Source organism: Hemicordylus capensis, chromosome 2 (genome assembly GCF_027244095.1).
Source record: "Hemicordylus capensis ecotype Gifberg chromosome 2, rHemCap1.1.pri, whole genome shotgun sequence".
Taxonomy (NCBI): domain Eukaryota; kingdom Metazoa; phylum Chordata; class Lepidosauria; order Squamata; family Cordylidae; genus Hemicordylus; species Hemicordylus capensis.
In genome coordinates, this window is record NC_069658.1 from 416,937,519 (window position 1) to 416,960,135 (window position 22,617).

Genomic DNA, 22,617 nt, shown 5'->3' on the forward strand with positions numbered 1-22,617 from the left:
TAGATGCTGTTAGATTTTGAACTAGCGAGAGAAAAGCTAGCATCTCCCCCTCACCCCCCAGTCAGATAGTTATAGTGGTTGGGTATTATTCAAAGTTGTCACAAACAAGCCATTTACTCTAATTATGGCGGGCAGGCAAGGAACCCAGGAATCTGTATTTCTGAGAAAGAGAAAGAGACCTGTAATATAGAATTCTCTGCACTCTCATAAAACTGTAATTCCCGGAATTATTTGGAAGAATCGTGATATAATAATGCAAAATAGCTCCCTTGCCTTGCATCTTGGTCGACGAGAACACGGCTTTCCCTTTGCATCAGATCTTTCCATTGGGCCAGCTTGACACTTTTCATTTTATTTGTACTGGTTGGTTCACAGTGTTGGCAGTCATCATGCAAATAATGAAAGGAGATGAGAAAGTCAGCACAGGCTGGCAGGCAGGGCTGCCAAAAGAGCATGAGGAAGGTGCTCCCTGCCTGACTGGAGTGCTGGAACTTGCAAGGAAGGATGCAGGTGGGTATGGTCGTTTGAAAAGGTCTGTATAAGACGCTGAATGTATTTCCATCCTCAGGCCTTCTATCAGCAGCTAGGAATAGTTCATCACAGGGAAAAAGAAGAAGATTCCAGCTAGATCAACCAAAGACTCAAGTGCAGTATCCTGCTTCCCCTAGTGGCCAAACAGGGAAGTATCCTGCTTCCCCTAGTCGGAAGCCCAGAAAGAGAGCTTTTGGAGGTAAATGTCCTCTTCAGTTGTTGCTCCTCAGCCATTGGTGTTCAGAGAAGAGAGCTGGTCTTGTGGTAGCAAGCATGACTTGTCCCCCTAGCTAAGCAGGGTCTGCCCTGGTTGCATTTGAATGGGAGACTTGATGTGTGAGCACTGTAAGAGATTCCCCCTCAGGGGATGGAGCCGCTCTGGGAAGAGCAGAAGGTTCCAAGTTCCCTCCCTGGCAGCATCTCCAAGATAGGGCTGAGAGAGATTCCTGCCTGCAACCTTGGAGAAGCCACTGCCAGTCTGTGTGGACAATACTGAGCTAGATAGACCAATGGTCTGACTCAGTATACGGCAGCTTCCTATGTTCCTATGACATATGGCCTCTGAGCATGGGGGTTCCAAATAGTCATCATCAGAAGTAACTATTGATAGATCTGGTTCTTCAAAGCACCCTGGATCATGAATAATGCTGGAAGTTCATTCTGTCTGCAGCTCCTTCTGCCCCTCTCTCCAGAGAGAAAAGCTTGAGAGGCCAAAAGAGACTGCCAACCCACTCCCAACATATCCCTAATTATACTGTACCATCTATGTACAGCCCTAAACAGCTTGGGCCCTGAGTATTTAAGAGAACCTCTTCTTTACTATGAACCACACCGTCCATTGAGATCACCTGGAGAGGTTTGTCTGCAGTTGTCACTGGCTCGTCTGGTGGCTACTTGGGGACGGGCCTTCTCCATTGCTGCCCCGAGGCTTTGGAACACGCTTCCTGCTGAAATAAGAGCCTCCCCATCTCTTACAACTTTTAAAAAGCCAGTCAAGATGCATTTGTTCACCCAGGCTTTTAATTAGATATTGTTTTAATTGTATTTTAATAGTTTTAATGTTTTAAATTTTAATTGTTGAAATGTGTTAATCTTTTTATTGGTTATTTTTATTGTCTTGTAAATCACCCAGAGAACTTGAGTTTTGGCTAGTATAAAAATGTGATAAATAAATAAATTAAATTAAATTAAATTAAATATGTGGAGTTTAACTATAAGCCGCTTGTGGAGTATAAAAAGAATACACATATAAAACAAACAGGAAATAAAACTTTGGCATGGCTGTTGTCTTTTTCAATCAGGTTGTTTAAATCTCGCTGTCTTCCTTTTTATATATTCCTGTTGATCCCCATATGTTATCGTTTATTATAACTCCCTCTACGTCTAACTGCATCTGTGCTGAAGTGAATAACAAAATGGGCATACCTAGAAGGACCATCTGAATTAATCTTCTTTGGCAAAAAAGAAGATGACATCCAGACTAACACTGTACTAGTACAAATGTGTTGCATTCGTGCCAGAATGTTATGCTAGCTAGTTCTGCTAAGTTTGGAGCTTGCGTTCCAGGCGAAGTGCTGCACCACTGAAATAGGGTGTGCTTGTGTAATCTGTGGCACCCCTTCTGCAATGAAAGGTTTTCCTCAGCCCATATATATGGCAGGAAGTGATACAAAGCTATCTGCTATCCTTGTTGTGCAAGAGCAACACTTGTGCAAGTGTGCTGAGACCGCAAGAGATTGTGCAGCTTTGACCATCTGTGTAGTTACACAATGTTCTTGTATGTGTGCATCTTTTTTTGTTGCACTATAGTGTACTAGTGAAGCATTCATCTGGATGACAGCCAGTGTTTGGATGGCTTTGTTTGGTATAATACATTTGTAATAATTTCTTACTATATGATTTTGTCTTAACTCTTTTTGACGTTTGGATAGTAATTATTCATGCAGAGTCCAGGTGCGGCCCTCCGTCCCATCCTTGGGATGCCTGAAGACTTGTTGATGCATGGAAGTCTGTACACAAAAGGATCATTCCTTTGTTTCTTATTCATTTATAACATTGTGGGCTACTTCTCCACCCAATGGCACCTGAAGGGACTTAATGACAACTGCCCTGAGCCATTTTTGGAAGGGCGGTATAGAAATCGAATTAATAATAATAATAATAATAATAATAATAATAATAATAATAATAACAATAACAACAACAACAACAACAACAACAACAACAATCAATAATGGAATTTATTGAGATCAGTTAACTATCAATTAACATCCAATAAAACATATCGTGAAAGAAGCAAAAGCATCATTAATTTATCCTAAGAAATCTTAAAACACCCTCAGGTCTCAGGAATGTTGGGCCCAAACGCTCTAATGTTTGGCCCAATCACAAGTTAACTGAGAACTACATAATGAAGTCAACATGGGTTGATCCCACTATGTTAAAAATGAGTAAGAAAATGATAGTGTGACTCTGGCCTGATCATCTCCATTATATATATCTCTCTCTCTCTATATAATTTTCCTGGGTGTGCCCAGGAGAAATGCGTCCCGGCAGCCCAGCTGATTGGCTGAGAGGCGGACACGCCTGATTGGCTGAGGCGCACTTAGGAGGATTGGTCGCCACGGCCACGGTGGGCCCAGTCACAGAGGCCAGAGGCGGCGCAGGCCCGGCCCAGCTATGGAGGCAAGGCCCAGGAGGGGGGAAAGAAAGCGTGGGGGCAGAAGTGGCAGTGGGGAGAGGCAGCTGGGCCCAGAAGCGAAGACTGGGGCAGAAGGTGTGTGGGGGGGGGAGAGGTAACCGCCGGCCCCAAAGAGCACACAGATGCTCTGTGCGGGGTCGGCTAGTATAGATATATTTGCTCACAGAAAGCCTCTCTGTTAAGATAACAGGTCTGCCAGGAAAGGGAGAAACCCCACGGAACTCCTAATGAGACAGTATTAAAACAGAGCTGAATTCACAGGAGCTGGACTGTCAGTCAGCACTGATGATCTCCTCGAAGGTGCTAAAGGAGGGCAAAGCAGTTCTGTGTGTCCAAGCATCTATTTAAGGAGAATGGGTTTGATTTGTGCAAGTTTTGCTGCCTTGTGTATAGACATAAATAATTATCAGCTGCACGGGTTTTTTCTCTATTTCTGGTTGAAAGCACACAGAGCAGCAGCTCCAGTAATCACATATCTGGCCTCCCCTCCCTCACCATTAAACAATCATTTTCCTGTCTGCCAGCCATGCCTCTGAGGACTGCAGACAGATGGGTTCATTCAGTGTGCATTTGCAAGCAGTTTTCAACTTGTATCTTATTCTGAAATACCATGGCAGGGCAAGCAACAAACTAACTTTCTTTCTTGCTTTCTTTCTTCCCCATAAGATGGCTTATAATAACAAAACTTCTATAATAATTGGGTATTCAGATACTACTGACATACTGTAGGGGTGTGCGAGCCGGCTCAGTTCGAGCTGGGCTTGACGGTGAACTGGCATGGCTTGACAGGTTTGGCATTAAACCAGACCAGCCTCAGAAAGTCAGAACTGAGCCAGTTCGGTGCTCTACTGTTAAAGGGGAATCAGGTGAGCTTTTATTCCATGGTCATGCAAATGCCTTCTGCGCATGCTCAGAGGTCACTAAAATGGCCTCCACACATGCGTGGAGGCCTAAACCAGGCCGCTGCTGCCCCTGGCTACTCTGGGGGAGGCCATCAGGGGTTGAGGGGAGCCCTTGCCACCGCCACTGATGATAGCACTTGTAAGTACTGACTGTCTCCCCTCCCGTCCCCGCTAGGTTTAGGGAAGCCCCCTGCCCTTTTACTGGTAAAGGGGAATCCTCACTGTACCAGTTCGAACACCAGTTCAAACTGGCCTGGTGGATGAACAAGAATGGGTCTGGTTCGAACAGAACCAAAACTGAACTGGGCCAGTTTGAAACCAGTTTGGATTTGAACCAAACCAACAAAACTGGTTTTGTGCACATCCCTAATATACTGCATGATGTTTGACCTGCCATTTAACAAACTATGTGCACAGTTGCGCAAGAGCCAAGAATTGTGCAAACATTTGCAGAATGGATGGCCATTGGAAATAATGGCCATCCACCTTGCAATTTCATTTGCACAATTCTTGCATTTTGCACAACAGCATTTTTGGGAAACTGTGTGCACATTCTGTTATAATGCAGACGGAAAAGTATGTTAGCCACTGAAAAGAAGCAAAATGCAAACATCTCTACTATTCAAAAGCACAAATTCTAAACTGCACACAGAACACCAGAAGGACAGAGACTTAGCCAGAGATCTTTAGTCCGATATTTTTACCATTTCTTGTTAAAAAAAAAATAAATCGCAAGTATTGCCTACCAAGATTATGTACTTCCTTCCCTTTGAAGAATGTTGCATATCAATAGTTCGCACTCTTTCCAACTATCCACCTGGTCCTTTTTATATGTCATAATGAAGTTATCAGGATTTGCTTCATGCAGATCAGGAAGCTGCATTTACTATTGTGTATATCTGTGGGTTGGTTAGAATCAACATTAAGAAAAGCAATTGGTATTTGGCATGGCAGACAGAATCCAGCAACCTGAGAATCTCAGCTTTGTCATTTCCAACTGCCGTGGCTGTGACAGCAAGCTTGGAAGTGTGTGAAGCGGCAAGAAGTGAGCGGGGTGGGAAGAGAACTGACTTTTCACTGAAAGAAACATACAGCTGAAAAAAACACTGGGAAGCTCAAAACATATCAGAGAATAATAAGAGAATAAAAGCTGTCTTCACTTTCAGCTGTTTGATTTTCAGAGCCTTATTATTGCACAGTGGAATTCTGTAGCAAGTTGGGGGGCTTTTTTGGTTTCTTTATGGCTTATTTCTCCAAAACTTTTAGGGCTTTTGAATCAGCTTTCTCCAGGTACCAGATGTCAGACTATTGGTTGGGGGCACTATGGCAGTCCTTACATTCTCCTTCTTCTTAGGCAATATAGTTACAAATGCACTGGCGGATTAAAGGAGAGGCAGTAGAGGTGACTGCCTATGGCGGCAAAATTCCCCCAGTGGCAAATTTTGTTCATTGAATTTTTAAAAAAATGTTTAGAACTGCCACCACGCAGGAGCACGGTGGCAAGAGCTCCCTTGCACCTGCCAACCCACCTCCCAAATTATGCGCAAGACAAATTTGCGGGCGGAAAAGCCTGAAGTCGGGCGACTGCAGTCATTTAGGAGATAGGCAGACTTGGGTTAGGAGGGGTATTGCCACTTTCTCCGCCAATGCGGCAGAGATGGCGGCGATGCCCCTCCTAACCCAAGCCCGCCCACCTCCCAAATGACTGCAATCACCCGACTTCGGGCTTTTCTGCACGCACGCGTGTGCCCAGAAAGGCCTGAAACCAGGTGACTGCATTCATTTGGGAGGTGGGCGGGCTTGGGTTAGGAGGGGTATCACTGCTCTCTCTGCGCCACGTGCCCGCAGATTTGTCCCCCAACCTGCCGCCGTAATAATTTGGGAGGTGGGCTGGTGGGTGCGAGGGAGCTCTTGCTGCTGCACTCTGGCACAGTGGCAGTTTTGAACATTAAAAAAATTGATTCAAACTCCCCCCTCCTTCCTCCCTTGCCTCTGGGGTGGCAAATCTTTGGCTGCCTATGGGCGGCAAAGAGCTTAATCTGGCCCTGTACAAATAGGGTGCAAGCAGAGTGGCTGATCTTAGGTTGAAATTGGGGTCTGGTGGTGCAACAATGGATTCATCCTGAAAGAAATGTCATTGTGCAAGAGATGTATAGCTTTAAGGAAGCCTAGTTGAGATGCTATTTTTTGGAGGTGGTGGGGAGTGTTTTTTTTGCCTACTTTCCAGTAAGCTTATGAGATCACCGGCATTCTCTCTCTGTGTGTGTGTGTGTGTGTGTGTGTCCGTGTGTCCTCCCTATAAACTTCGCAACACCTGGACCAATATGAACCAAATTGGGTACAGTTGTAGGGACACATAGGGTCACCTCAACGGCGTAGTTTGGGATGATGTTATCCACCTTGATCCAAGATGGCAGACGCGTAAACCTTTGAGGCACAAGTGGGCTAACATGTGAACTGCTTAACCAATTTTAACCAAACTTGCTACAGCTGCAGGGACATATAGGGATACCCAAATCTATCCTGTGTGATGATGTCATCCACTCCAATTCAATATGGCGGCCACGTGAACATTTGAGGAGCAAGCAGGCTAATTTGTGGACTGTCTAACCGATTTAAACCAAATTAGGTACAGTTGCAGTGAGTGACACACAGGGACACCTCAATAGCATAGTTCATGATGATGTCATCCACAGCAATTAAAGAGGGCAGAACATAAACTTTTGAGGCACAAGTGAGATAACTTGTGAAAGGCTTAACTGATCTGTACCAAATTTCCTACACCTGTAGGGACACATAGGGATGCCCTAATGGCATGGTGTGTAATGATGTCATCCACTCCAATTCAAGCTGGCGGCAGTGTGAACATCTGAGGCGCAAGTGGGCTAATTTGTGGACTGCCTAACCCATTTGAACCAAATTGGGTACAGTTGCAGTGAGTGACACACAGGGAAACCTCAATGGCATAGTTTGTCATTCAAGATGGTGGATGCACAAACTTTTGAGGTGCACGTGGGCTAACTTGTGAAACATTTCACCGATTTGAACCAAAATTGCTGCAGCTGTAGGGACACATAGGGGCACCTCAATGGCATAGATTGTGATGATGTCTTCCAACCCAATTCAAGATGGTGGACATGTAAATTTTTGAGGCAGAAGTGCACTAACTTGTGGACAGTCTAACTGATTTGAACCAAATTTGCTGCAGCTGTATGGACACATAGGGATGCCCCAATGGTGTAGTTTGTAATGATATCATCCACCCTGTTCCAAGATGGTGGATACATGAACATTTGAGGTGCAAGAGATCTAACTTGTGGACCTCGATTTGAACCAAAATTAGTCCAGTTGTAGAGACAGTGAAAGGAAAGTAGGCTGACTAGTTCTTACTAGAACAACTTGTTGTAGGGATGGATTTATAATTTTTGCTTACCAAGGCTGCAATCTTCATTTGCCTTACTAATGAGTAAATCTCAATGAACCCAATGCAGTTCATTTCTGTGTAAGCATACTCAGTTAATTAAAAGGATTTCATAGCAACCTGGAGGGTTCTTTCTCTGGTTAGTGCCAGGACACATACATGGATTCTTATCTGTTTTGGTTTTGGAGCTTTCATCAGATAGAAGACTCATTTTCTTTCTTCTTAAGTCTACATATTTGATTTTTATCTTAAGGAGCTTAATATTGCCAGACAATCCTTGGCTTTAAAGTGCCCAGCATGTTTCCTGTGAATTAATCTGGATAATACGGAGACATAGCAAGGCAATTTGGTGCTCTAAAGTGGGATTTAACTTGTTGAAAAGACTCTGTTACCAGTCTTCTTAGAGTAGGACAACCACAGTAAAAAGAGGCCAGTTCTTCTTCCTGTTAATAAATGTATATTTATAGACAATCACATGTTTCTACCATCTCTTTCAAATAATTTGATAACTAAAGTGTGGACTTCATGGTATCCAGAAATATTCTTCATCACTTTCAGTAAGGTTTTCCAAAACATGTTACTCCCTTTACATGGCTATATGTAGAAGACATATGTATGCAATGTAAATAATAGCAATAGCAATAGCACTTACATTTATATACCGCTCTATAGCCGGAGCTCTCTAAGCGGTTTACAATGATTTAGCATATTGCCCCCAACATTCTGGGTACTCATTTTACCAACCTCGGAAGGATGGAAGGCTGAGTCAACCTTGAGCCCCTGGTCAGGATCGAACTTGTGACCTTCTGGTTACAGGGCGGCAGTTTTACCACTGTGCCACCAGGGGCTCTTTATTACACCTAATAAGGTGTAATAAAAATAAATACATACAATTGTAAGTCTCAAATCTCCAGCATTTCCCATGACAGTGTTTTTGTTTTAGCTTGAAAGGGCTTAAATGCCATTTATATTTTATCTTACATAAGTTTTATTTTAGATTAGTATGCAACAAGCATATAGATTTATTATTTCAGACTAATATCCAATCATTTTCTGATATCAAATAGCCAATATTTCTCTCACATTTTAATACACAAAATGTCTACCATGTCTAGTCCAAATAATCTGATATACATTTTACTCTGTTTTCCTTTAAATTAGTTTTTCTTCTTATTTAATTATGTACTGAAAATAATGCTTAAGATAATGCCTATGCTGAAAACACTGGAAGCACCCCAGTAGTCCACAACCATTTCTCTCTTTCTTTTTACTTGCCTTTTGTTTGGGCAGAGGGTACCCACCTACTGAGGATACCAAGGCTAAGTTCCACTCCCACAACAATGATGCCCCCTAATTTGTTAAGAGTATTGGACTAGGACTGGGACTGGGGAGACCCGTGTTCAAATCCCCGCTCAGCCATGAAACTCTTTAACTTACTCTGGGCTAGTCACATATCTCAGCCTAGCCTACCTCACAGGGTCGTTCTGAGGATAATCATAGCCATGTACACTACTACTACTCTGGGCTCCTTGGAGGAAGAGCCGGGTATAAATGTAAACATACCTACCTACTGACTGTTGATGGAACTGTCTCAGGGATGATTGGTCAACACCCCCAGTTCGGGTGAATATGGGGAATTAAGCTCAAAAGGGGAGACAGTTCCAAACGGCCTTAATTTGTGCGAGTGTATGGACTCAAGAAAATTGGCTTGAGAGAGAAGTTTTAATTAACAAAAAGGAGTCTATTGAAAGAAACACAATAAGAGTGATAAACTAATACACAATAAGAGCAATAAACCAAGTTACTAGGTAGTCCCAACGTAAAAGCAATACAAATATGTTTAAAAGCATATTATAAGGCACATTTAGCTTAAAGTTCCAGATTGTGTGTAAATTCCCAGGTGGGCCAGAGAGAGAGAATAAGAGAGAGGGCAGGGGGAAGTTTGAATCAAAGTGATAGATTGGGGTCCTGAGACCCGAACAACCGCTATACTGTACCTCTCTCTAGGCAATGGGGCTTCAAGCAGCAGGAGACTCATGTCCTTCGGGGACAGCGAGGTGAAAGGCAGGAGGGTTGCAGAAGTTAGTGAAGGGATGGATGCTCATGAGATAAGTGTCTCGGTGGACCCAGCTCCATATGCCTGTTAGGGATGCTGGATGGAAGGGCACATGGACTGATTCAGGTAGTGATTTCAGCTCGGGTGGCCCCGGTGGAGAGGGGGAACACCAAGGTGGTCTGCTGGAATTCTTTTGCAGTCTGATGGGGTCTTGAGCGAGAGGAACAAGGGTACACTGAAATGTTTCACAATGGAAGCCCCAGGTGTATTGACTTTTATTAGATAACTAGCGGACCCCGCACAGAGCATCTGTGCGGCAGTACACTCTCCCCACCTTCAGGCCCAGTTTGTTCTCGCCCCACCTTCAGGCCCAGTTTTTTCTCCCCCCAACCTTCTACCTCAGTTAGTTCCCCCCCCCCACTCTTAAGGCCCAGTTAGTTCTCAACCTTCTGCCCAGTCTCTTCCGCTGCCCCCACCTTCTGCCCCAGTCTCCTTCCCCACCCCCCACCTTCTGTCCCAGTCTCCTTCCCCACCCCCACCTTCTGCCCCAGTCTCCTCCGCTGCCCCGCCATCTGCCCAGTTTCCTTCCCCACCCCCCACCTTCTGCCCCAGTCTCCTTCCCCATCCCCCGCCTTCTGCCCCAGTCTCCTTCCCCACCCCCCACCTTCTGCCCCAGTCTCCTTCCCCACCCCCCACCTTCTGCCCCAGTCTCCTTCCCCACCCCCCACCTTTTGTCCCAGTCTCCTTCCCCACCCCCACCTTCTGCCCCAGTCTCCTTCCCCACCCCCACCTTCTGCCCCAGTCTCCTTCCTCACCCCCCACCTTCTGCCCCAGTCTCCTTCCCCACCCCCCACCTTCTGCCCCAGTCTCCTTCCCCACCCCCCAAATTCTGCCCCAGTCTCCTCCGCCGCCCCGCCATCTGCCCAGTCTCCTTCCCCATCCCCCAACTTCTGTCCCAGTCTCCTTCCCCATCCCCCACTTTCTGTCCCAGTCTCCTTCCCCACCCCCACCTTCTGCCCCAGTCTCTTCCGCTGCCCCCACCTTCTGCTCCAGTCTCCTTCCCCACCCCCACTTCTGCCCCAGTCTCTTCTGCTACCCCCACCTTCTGCCCCAGTTTCCTTCCCCACCCCACCTTCTGCCCCAGTCTCCTTCCCCACCCCCCACCTTCTGCCCCAGTCTCCTCCGCTGCCCCCACCTTCTGCCCCAGTCTCCTCCGCCGCCCCCACCTTCTGCCCCAGTCTCCTTCCCCACCCCCCACCTTCTGCCCCAGTCTCCTTCCCCACCCCCACCTTCTGCCCCAGTCTCCTTCCCCACCCCCCACCTTTTGTCCCAGTCTCCTTTCCCACCCCCCACCTTCTGCCCCAGTCTCCTTCCCCACCCCCACCTTCTGCCCCAGTCTCCTTCCCCACCCCCACCTTCTGCCCCAGTCTCCTTCCCCACCCCCACCTTCTGCCCCAGTCTCCTTCCCCACCCCCCACCTTCTGCCCCAGTCTCCTTCCCCACCCCCCAAATTCTGCCCCAGTCTCCTCCGCCGCCCCGCCATCTGCCCAGTCTCCTTCCCCATCCCCCACCTTCTGTCCCAGTCTCCTTCCCCATCCCCCACCTTCTGTCCCAGTCTCCTTCCCCACCCCCCACCTTCTGCCCCAGTCTCCTTCCCCACCCCCACCTTCTGCCCCAGTCTCCTTCTCCACCCCCACCTTCTGCCCCAGTCTCCTTCCCCACCCCCACCTTCTGCCCCAGTCTCTTCCGCTACCCCCACCTTCTGCCCCAGTTTCCTTCCCCACCCCACCTTCTGCCCCAGTCTCCTTCCCCACCCCCACCTTCTGCCCCAGTCTCCTCCGCTGCCCCCACCTTCTGCCCCAGTCTCCTCTACCGCCCCCACCTTCTGCCCAGTTTCCTTCCCCGCCCCCACCTTCTGCCCCAGTCTCCTCTGCTGCCCCCACCTTCTGGCCCAGTCTCCTCCACTGCCCCCACCTTCTGCCCAGTTTCCTTCCCCACCCCCACCTTCTGCCCCAGTCTCCTCCACCGCCCCCACCTTCTGCCCAGTTTCCTTCCCCACCCCCCACCTTCTGCCCCAGTCTCCTCCGCTGCCCCCACCTTCTGTCCCAGTCTCCTTCCCCACCCCCCACGCTGGGCCGAGTGCTCAGAATGTGTGGCTCTCTCCACCCGCCCACCCCGTCTCCGGCGGGGCCCGAGTCCGGCCGCCAGCCGCTACCAGCGGGGCCCGAGTGCGGCCGCCAGCCGCCGCCAGCGGGGCCTGAGTGCGGCCGCCAGCCGCCGCCAGCGGGGCCCGAGTGCGGCCGCCAGCCGCCGCCAGTGGGGCCCAAGTGCGGCGGCCGCCGCCAGTGAAGCAGAGTGCGGCCGCCAGCCTCCAGCCTCCGCCTCACCTCCACGGTCGGGCCCGCCTGGCTCCTCGGCCATGGCCGCCACCGCCGTTCTCCTGGGTGCGCCAGCCAATCAGGCGCCCTGCAGCCCAGCCAATCAGCTGGGCTGCCGGGACGCATTTTTCCTGGGCACACCCAGGAGAATTATATATATAGATGTTTATAATACACGAGGAAGCACACTGAGTCATGGGGCTAGGGATACATATCCCAAAACCTGCCTTGGGGGCACTTTGCTATTGTCATGCTCTGCTGAATAGGGAAGTCCAGACAGGCTTTTTTGGAATGCATTGTGTCTGATCGTCCTTCCTGAGTAGGAAGGTGTGTGAATCACCTACTGTATTCAAGGCTGATTGTGAGGACAATAGGAGTGTGCTGGTGCGTCCAACAGTACCCTGTGCTGGGAAGGGCTCCCCAATAGTTCTATCAAACGTTTCAATGGGCACCTCTTCAAAGTTACGTCACTAACTCATCCCTATTGTAATGGAGTCTGCTGTTGCACTTGTCTTATCTGCCTTCCTTTCCTGGTCTAATAGCTTCATTAGCATCAGGTGTTATCTCTCTTGCGAGAGGACGAGGGGAGTTTGAGAGATGACAGATAACTTGCAGTAGCTAGTTCTGGAGTCTGCTTAGCTGGGCTCCCACATAGGGAGAGAGGGGTGTGTGAATCTCTTTTCAATTTGTGTTACTTGCAGTCCACATCTAGAGGCGACCAGTCCACTGCCAACTAAGCAACCTGTCCTCATGCATAACATAAACTGGGAGCTCACATTGCAGTGCAGCTCCTGAGCAGAGCAAAAGTGCAATCTCCAAGCATGGAGATGCATCTGCAACCAGGAAGACTTCTTGGAGCTGGAAGAATAAGCTCATCTGGTAACACTACCTACATTCAGGCTAGCACTGCACTGGTTCAGCTGTGCCTGAGTTCCAGACTAAAGCTGCACCCTGACCCTCAGGAATATGTTCATCCTCTAACAGAGTGCTTATGGAGCATGGGAAGAGCACTAAAGCACTTGTCTGAGTTTCCAGGCTTTGGAAGTGTGTGGATTAGCGCTGGGGCTAGCGCTGCATGTGTGCTGTTGTTAGAAGCATATCAGCCCATGTTTTTGGTGTTTTCAAATCAGATGTTGCCTTTAAACCATGCATTGTTTTCAAGGAATAATTAAGGGAGAAGAAAAACTATGACCACTGACTGCTTCTGTGTTGCCCCAGCTGGATTCTGTTCCTTGGTCATGCTAGCATATGATGAAATTTTGAAAGAGTGGGGTGGAACACTGGAAGCTGGGTCTTTTAGTTCAAGGGGCTGGAGCAGACTTGTGTAACATACCTGCTCTGCAAGGTCTCTGCCCTTGCAGATCAGGGGAGTTTGGAACAGCTGACCATGTTCTCCTCTATTGTGTCCTTTATCATGATCTGCATAATAAATTAATTTGGCCTATACTAAAGAATCTCCCAGGCCGATCTGATGAAATTTATATACAGGTTCTTTTAGCAGACAAAAAGGCTCTCCACACGAGCAGTGTGGAGAGCTGGAAAGGGTTTGGCAGAGAGAGCGGGCCTGACCTGTTCTCCCCACACATGAGCAGCCAGCCCTCCCTGGGCAGCCAGATCAACTGCCCACACGATTACTGGCTCCATCACGGAGACTGGGGGCTACCCAGCTTACCGCCGAGAGCTGCTCAGCCTGGGCTCCCTTAGCACAGTTTCCTGTGCGCGTGAGAATAGCCTTAATGGTTGTACCATTTCATATAATGTAGCAAAATTCTGTATTTTAGCTTCTAGATCCTGTGAAGTAATTGTAGCGCCTTCCTAAAAGGGAAGTATGTTGGAAAATTTGTTTTTGGGCTGTGGTATTGTTGTAGTCTATCCAGAATCTTTTGGGTTTTGCTGTTTAAAAGTTGTCCCAGTGGGGATCCTCTAGAGCAGGGATCTTCAATGTTGGGCCCTCAGATGTTCTTGGACTTCAACTCCCATAATCCCCAACCAAAGGCCACTGGGGCTGGGGATTATGGGAGTTGAAGTCCAAGAACATCTGGGGGCCCAACGTTGAGGATCCCTGCTCTAGAGGGTGGGAGGTCAAGTCAGAAAGGAAAAGGGAAGGGAAGGGAAGGAGAAGGAGAAAATGGAGTTGTTTCTGAATAAACCTTTAGTTAAATCTTTTTAAAGATCACTTTGGGTTTTTTGAGGGAAGCAGCTATAAAACAGGTATCTACTGTATTTTTATTATTGTACCATTTTAGCTGTGTATATATTGATGTATTTTATCTCTGTCTTCCTACCCCCTCTTTTTCTGGTCTTTGACCATAATAAAGATTTTATTTTATTTTATTTTATTTTATTTTATTTTATTTTATGACTTGTGTGCCTTCTAGCTTTATTATTTTATGATTAAAATGCTATATAAATGATAAGGAGCAACAATGTGTTATTAAGAAAATCTTGCCTACTAAGTAAACCCATTAAAGACAACAAGCTTAATTCCCATGTATTACGAGCCATTTTTGCTGCGTTTTTGCATTCAATTAACTCATGCTCACACATTCAGTGGTAGTATGTCTGCTCTGTTGTTTCTCTTTGTTACAACAAAGCTATAGCTCATAGATCCTTCAAAGGTGCTGGTGTGATGATGGTTATGTAGCAAAATAGCACACCACCTAGAGATACACATATCAGGGGGGTATATAAATACGATAAACAAATAATGTATTAACTAAAAATGAAGCATCTGCAAGATATCATCTGGGAGAGTTGCAAGAACTTATGGTGTTTATTTTGTTGAGCCTTGCCAGACCTTTGCAATATCACAAAAATGTTCTGCCATGTTGAAAAATGTCAGACTGTATCATGTAAACTGCCCAGAGACGTAGGTTTTGGGCGGTATAAAAATATGTTAAATCAATCAATCAATCAATCAATCAATAAGCTAAGCAATAAAACCCAAGACTGTGTTACATGCTTTTCCCACAGCAAGATTGTCTCTACAGAGAGCAGTTGGGTGGTGCACCATTGTTCATATGGGGCTGTCAATGATGGCATGGCACGGTGATTTCTTTGCCACCTCAGTTTTTCCAGCCATGTGCCATACAGTTGTCAGAGCCGGCCTAAGGATTGCTGGTGCCCCAGGTGAAGCCTGTCTTTGGCACCCCTCCCCCTTTGCCTGTCCAGATGCCCTGCTCCCTTCACCCGCACAAGTAGGCCCTTCCCATTGTACAAGTGGATGCTCCCCAACCCCATTGCCCACTCGGCTTTCCACGTGCTCTCCTCACCACCTCCATCCACTACTCCTGCTGTTGCTGGGCAGCCGACCTGCTGCAGCACATTATAATGGCATGGCTACGTGATCAGTACAGTGATGTAGCCGCGTTATTACATGCTGTTGCAGGCTAGCTGCCCAGAAGTAGCTGGTGGTAGCACGAGCAATGGGCAGAAGTGGTGAGGAGAGCAAGTGGGCAGCTGCTCATGCAGACAACAGGAGGTGCCTGCCCACCAGTGAGGGTGCAGACAAGGTGGCAATCACCGTGCCATGCCATCATTGGCAGCCCCAATGGCACCGTGCCATGCCATCATTGGCAGCCCCATATGAACAATGGTGCACCACCAAACTGCTCTCTGTAGAGACAATCTTGCTGTGGAAAAAGCATGTAACACAGTCTTGGGTTTTATTTCATGTGGGTGAAAGAGGTAGGGGGCGCAACCGGTTGCTGCCCCCACACAAGTTGTACATGATGCAGGCCGCCCCTCCCCACATGGCACCCTAAGTGGCTGCCCAATTTGCTTAGTGGATGCGCCAGCCCTGACAATCATTAGTTTCATTTGGGAGTCTCTCTCTCTCTCTCTCTCTCTCTCTCTCTCTCCTCCCCTCCATCATTCCATAAATAGCTTTGTACTGTGAGAACCTCATTAGCTTAACTTTAAGCCAGAGCACATATCCTCTTGAAATTGCAGCTTGAAAAACAAAACAAACACTCAGCGAACTGGCTTTACACTCATTCCAGACTTGGAACGTATTTGCAGCCCATGCTGCAAGTTAAGTGTCGAATTACACTTTTTAGAAAAATATCTGATTGTCCTGCCCCACCCCCTATCTGTCTCTTCAACCATTGGTCAGTCACACTGATGGATTATTCTGAGATTCTCTTTTGGAAGACATACAGTAACTTTCACTCATTACCCTTCTTTTAAAATACCCTCCTGAATAGGAAATATATGGCTGGACCCCCGAGAGACCTTTGAGCTGCAGATCCACTTTCAGAGTGTTACCATTCATGGGTATGGCAGTAAGCCAGTTTCTGTTGATAGATGAGTCTTTTCCTCCTGTCTGGTATATTGAGGGGCCCAATATCAAGAGTAGGCAGTGAATATCCTGCCCATCTGTACAAAGGGCACTGGGCCCCAGGGCACGAAGAAGAAAATGCCAGTAGTAAGAATAGTAAGATTTTGAAAACAGAGGCTGAAAAGGGTTAGACGTGTGCAAAATTAGCACATGAGTTGAAAAAAGATGTCAGTCCAAAGGAGCTCCTGCTTGGGGGCTCCTTGGGGGCTAAAGAGCAGGAAAACAATGTGAAAAACACAGTGGCCAACCCCCTAAGGTTGTGTGTGTGTTATGTGACATGCACTCGTGCTATGGAAACCTTCTACTAACTTTGCTGTGGTGCTCACGGACATGGAGGTGGGGATGAAGTTTGCCAGTCTCCCCATGCCCTGGAAGTGCCTTATGCCACTCAAAAATATGCCATGCAACATTCTGCCCAACAGGTATCACCTTTTTATTAGATTGTTTCCTGTGCTTCCTGTTTTGCACCAAAGTGTCCAACCAAGGAGCTCAGAAAGCTCCCATGTGGGCATATTCTAAATAGTGAGATACCATTCAGGTACCAGGACTTCTCAAGCAAAATGCCTTCAGATAGTTCAGTGTGACAAATAATTGGGCCATGTTAGTGCTGGTTTTTTTTGTTTTTTTGTTTTTGGCTAGTTAGCTTTACTTTTCAACTGCACACATTATGCCAATTTCAGCTCATTTTAAAGCACTTAATATTGCAAATATTGACCATTTCCATTTCCTTTCCAAACTGTCTTGGCTTAATTAATGTATATATATAATTTTCTAAGCTGTCAACTACTTTAAAAAAAAGGTTTGCTTTTATAAGAGCATAGCAGAGGCAAGTGGGAGACCCATTGTGCGGGCAGGATGCAGTTATTGAATTTATCTCCTATGTTTTTCTTACTGCATCCCATTTTTTAAATTGTTGGTGAAGGTAAGAAGCTGGCTATTCCCGAGTTATTACTATTTACTATTACTACAATTATTTATATACCACGTTTCAATAAAAAAAATTCTCAAAGCAGTTTACATAGAAAAAGAAAAATATCGTTCCTTGTCCCCAAAGGGTTCACAGTCTAAACTTTACCTAAAATAAAAGTTATCTCAGTTACTCTGAATGAAGTAGCTTTGCAGAGTATGCAAGTTTTCTTATGTGATTTCTCTCTCTCCAAACCTTTAACTGGAGATTCTAGGGGTTGAATCTAGGACCTAGGCAAAGTGTATGCTCTACCACTGAGTTTTGGTACCCTAGGCTTTTCTATAAGCTTTATACCTGATATTGATGTGGGGGTACATTCAAATAAGCAATGCCACTCATAGATGCATTTTGATTGGCAGAGCGAAATAAGGACTGTATGATGAGAGTTCCTACTTGCATCTCTGATTTTCTTTTTGGCCATAGCCACATTACAAGTTTAAATGGTTTAATTATTGATGTGTCCACCTCTCCCAAGGAATTTCAGGAGGTGTAATTCTGTAAAAGTATGAGATAATTCTTGGAACTCTTCTCAATGTGAAAAATGCAGGATTACTTGGGCAAAGCCATGTTAGCTAAACTAGCTGAAGAGATGATTCATGTATTCATCGGCATACTCATTTTTGATGTTGTGAAGTCACCACATTGTTTATGTGTGGGCATTTTTTCCGTAACACATTTCCAAATCACCACTCGCCACACATCCTAAATTATCTTGAGAGATGATGACACAATGATCTAGATACTGACTGAAATAGTCAAGCAGGCGAAATTGTTCGCCCAGATTGATTTTAAAAACAAGCTGACAAAGTCTGTGTGAACTGGATATTTACAGGATGGTCCCAGTTCGGATATGTGGCCATGTGTGAGTGCAGTGGAGTGCAAATTTCTCAGTCAGTTCTGTGGAAAAAGGGACGTTGACACTCACTTAAGTGGCGCAGCGGGGAAATGCTTGACTAACAAGCAGAAGGTTGCCGGTTCAAATCCTCGCTGGTAATATAGGAAGATGCTGGAAAGCATCATCTCATACTGCATGGGAGGAGGCAATGGTAAACCCTTCCTGTATTCTACCAAAGAAAACCACAGGACTCTGTGGGCACCAGGAGTTGAAATCGACTTGACGACACACTTTACTTACTTACTTGAGAAGACTCGCTGCTGCAGGGCAGTGGTTTGGTCCTTATTTGTCTTTCAAGCCAAGTGAACAGGGGGTCTGACCCATTAAATATCAAATGAGGAAATGAGCTGTATTGGGGAGGGGGGAAGAAAACTCAGCAACCACGAAATCTCAGGAGGCAAACAAGAATGTTCAGCTAGTGTGAATTGTTAACATGCAATAATGACAAACTGGAGACAGCAATTAATTAGTCTGCAACAAGAACTCCAGGGAGCAGGAGTATCAGTTACTGTCTATTCTCTGTTTTCTCTTTTTGCTTCTTTAGTTGACTCAATCCTTCTCCTGCCCCCAACCCTGTAAATTAGAAGAAATGAACCAATTACTGCATTACCCTTGGCCATTCATTCATTCATTCATTTCACTCACAGAAAGAGCAACTTGGCATGGGTAGATACCTTAGTAATGATGGCTAATGCCATCATAATGTAACAATGCAATACATGAAATGGTAATATAAATTGCCTGGAACTTTCAAAATCAAACCAGTTCATTGCCTAGCAGTTTAATAGGTTGAAATCTACTAAATGTTAGCAGTTCGTACTGCAAATTGTGGATGGGCCTTCCTGAGGGCCTGTATAAATGCCCTTCCCTCAGAACTACTGGCTGGCAGATATAGCAGAATTCCAATTGAGCAGAGATAGTGCCCCGTAATTCTGAGGAGATCGAGTCAGTTGCACATGTGCTCCTGCGGTGTGTCTTTTATAAAGGTCTTAGGCAAAGGTTAATTGACCCTGTGTTACATAACCTGCCAGGATGATCGGACAGATGTGAATCCGTCTATCACACACACAGTTAAGAAATTCTGTTGTTCTGCAATACAAGTTCGACGCGCTCTGTTCGCTAATGGAACATAGGAACATAGGAAGCTGCCATATACTGAGTCAGACCATTGGTCTATCTAGCTCAGTATTGTCTTTACAGACTGGCAGTGGCTTCTCCAAGGTTGCAGGCAGGAATCTCTCTCAGCCTTATCTTGGAGAACCCAGGGAGGGAACTTGAAACCTTCTGCTCTTCCCAGAGCGGCTCCATCCCCTGGGGGGAAGATCTTCCAGTGCTCACACATCAAGTCTCCCATTCATATGCAACCAGGGTGGACCCTGCTTAGCTAAGGGGACAAGTCATGCTTGCTACCACCAGTGTACAGATATGTTAACAATATGGCTATGTTTAAGTTTTACATTCTTATAATGTTTTAACTTTTTGTTGTCATTTATTTTAACCAGGGTTTTAATTTGTCATTTATCTGTTTTAACTAATGTTTTAACTTTTTGTTTTTGTTGTAAACCGCCCAGAGACGCAAGTTTTGGGCGGTATAAAAATATGTTAATAAACAAACAAACAAACAAACAAATTTGTTTTAGATGTTTTATATTGGTCAAAGACCATAATAAAGACTGACTGACTTCAAATTGTGTTACTTTGTGAGAGAAACGTATATGCCATTATCACTGAATTCCCTGCAGATCAAGATTTGATGTCATGGCCAACCTTGTTGATAAATGACTCCCTTCTAGGGACTTCATATAGGTGACAATGTGGAACGGAATGCAGTTATGCCTTCACTGCCACATGGACAAGACCTTGACATTGTTAGAAACATCTCCATCACTCTGTAGAATCCATCAACTGGAAGTGGAATGCAATGAACACTTGCTTTAAACTAAAGGACTTCAGATCCAAAAGGTAATTTTCTTGCTTAGAGGACTGCTTCACAAAGAAAAGCCAAGGGAAGTCCTGGAAATTTAACTTACTGGTAGTTCCTATTGAATTTCAGTGGCCGACTAGTGGAAATCCTATTGTGGAGGGGGAGACCAGAGATTATTAGACTATCAGTCAGAAGCCAGAGGGGAGAGAGAGAGAGAGAGAGAGAGAGAGAGAGAGAGAGAGAGGTTGTTCACATGACTGGGTGGTGGGGCAGCAGGCAGGTGGTGAGGAGGTTTGTTTCACTCAGAGGAGTGATGTCACGATTCTGGGAGCGTGGACAATGCTTCTAGGCAATTTTGGAGCCTGGACCTAAAGGCCTTTGGAGGCTCCCCACCCCCCAGGGATGTGTGGACCAGTCTGGAGGTTCGCGGGTTCGGGATCGAACTGAACCCCACCCTGGTTCCATCCGGACTGGAACCAAACCTCCGGACAAGTCTGCAAATTGTTTCGAATTTTTTTAAAAATTAAAAATAAATTTAAAATACCTCTAGCCCCTTTGGGGGGGCTTCCTGTAGGCCGTGGGCAGGGGGACCACAAAGGTTCCCTCTCCCCCTGCTGGCCTCTTAAATCACTGCCGCGGGCCGGGAAAATACTTCATTTTAGCCCGCCGCCGCACATGCATAAATGAACTCTGCGAGGCCTGGCATGACCTAGGGCCCCGCAGAGGTCATTTGCACATGTGCGGTGGCCATTTTGGAAAAAACAAAATTGCCGTCGTGCATATGCAAATGACCTCTGCGAGGCCCTGGGACATGCCAGGCCTCGCAGAGGCCATTTACGCATGTGTGGCAGCAGCCAAAATGGCCACTGCGCACACTTACGGAGGCCCGAACTGGCTGAAATGAAGTATTTTCCCAGGCCATGGCAGTGATTTAAGAGGCCGGCGGGGGGAGGGGGAACCTTCACGGACCCTCCCCCCCGGCGGCCTACAGGAAGTCCCCCAAAGGGGCTAGAGGTATTTTAAATTTATTTTAAATTTTTAAAAAATTCGCAACCCCACCCCCAGACCCGACCGGGTTTTGATGGGGGCCGGACTGAACTTGTCTGGTCAGGTTTGAGTCCAGTCCGGACTCAAACTGAACTGGGCCAGCCGGTTCTGTGCACACCCCTCCCCCCAGTGCAAGTTAAGCATCATTTTTTAACACATAGGTTTTTGAGGGGACAAACCACACCACTCAGGACAGACTAAAGAGGATTTGGGGGCCCCCAGGTGGCATGGAGGCCCTGGACTTCAACCCCGAAGTCCAGGGTTAAGAGTGCCTCTGGACAGCATGCAGCTCTGGAGGCTGGGCTGGTGTACTTGCTTCCTGTTTGGCTAACAGCCAGGCTGAAAATCCGGGCTAGGTGGTGCTGCCCCACTGGGATTGGGCCCGATCCAGCAGTTCTCACATGCAATCTAAGCCAGACTAGGCTTCCCTAACCAGGGTCAAGCTGTACATTAGAACAGCCTTCCCTTGCTTCCTTTCTCTGTTCTCAATGTCCCTAGTGGTCAATTGTATAGAAGGTGTAAAGAGTTGATGCTCCTGGAGCTGTATCTCCAACAGAGATGGGGGCTCAACCCAACTGTTTGTCCATTCAAAATGCTTTCCAATGTATTGGGCAACTGTATTGAATGGATAAGTATAAGCAGCTCCTCCCTACTTCTGCTGCGACTACTACGCCTCTCACCTTGCCACCTGCCCTCTTTTCAGGATTCCAGCCTCCCATGAGTGCTTTTCCTTGATAAAGAGACCACACCTCATCCACAAACTGTTATGGAGCTGTGGATTTTCTGAGGGCAGATCACACAGCAAGTGAAGCTTCTAGGACTTTCAGCAAAAGGCCAGCTCTTCGAAGCATAATCTGAGGACTCTGGAATTTCTAATTTCAGCCACTAATGTAACATAATAAACTCTATTTTAGTTGACATAGACTGTGTATCAGTTTGACAAAGAACGTGTATCAGTTTCCAATCTAAGTAGAGCTGCAGGAGTACTGCCTGGCAGAAAAAGAATCTAAGGAATTTATTTTGAACTTTTCCAGTCCCCAGCAAATTGCAGCTGCCCCATAACTGGATGTATCCAGTTGTGGACACATGTTTCAGGAACTCCTTGAACCACATAAGCTATCTTCCACCCGCCCCCTGCATTTATTGATGGAAAAGCACATGATTGCCTTAGAGCTGGGAACAGTATTGAGCCTAATATGTTTCTTAGATGCCTTCCAGTTTTTATTGGTGGTGAAATAAATACCTAGATATTTAAATGAATCTGCTTGCTTGACTGTGTAGGCATCTAACATCAACTTATAACATGGAGATTTAGGTCCAAAGACCTACATCTTTTTTTGGCATATTTAAACCACCCAGGGACTTGCGTATGCGGTGGTATAGAAATGTGTTAAATAAAATAAAATAAAATAAATATGTTACAATTTCCTAATTAGAAATAGGAAAGCATCTACTG

General features: G+C 46.3%; 1 long non-coding RNA gene across 1 annotated transcript; it reads left to right on the forward strand.

Annotated features, from left to right (window-relative positions):
• The first annotated feature begins 20,051 nt into the window (after positions 1–20,051).
• Positions 20,052–22,079, forward strand: LOC128343020 (uncharacterized). The gene is made up of 2 exons (XR_008315312.1): positions 20,052–20,152; positions 21,865–22,079. It is a non-coding gene; the product is annotated as an uncharacterized LOC128343020 (long non-coding RNA).
• Positions 22,080–22,617: the final 538 nt, after the last annotated feature.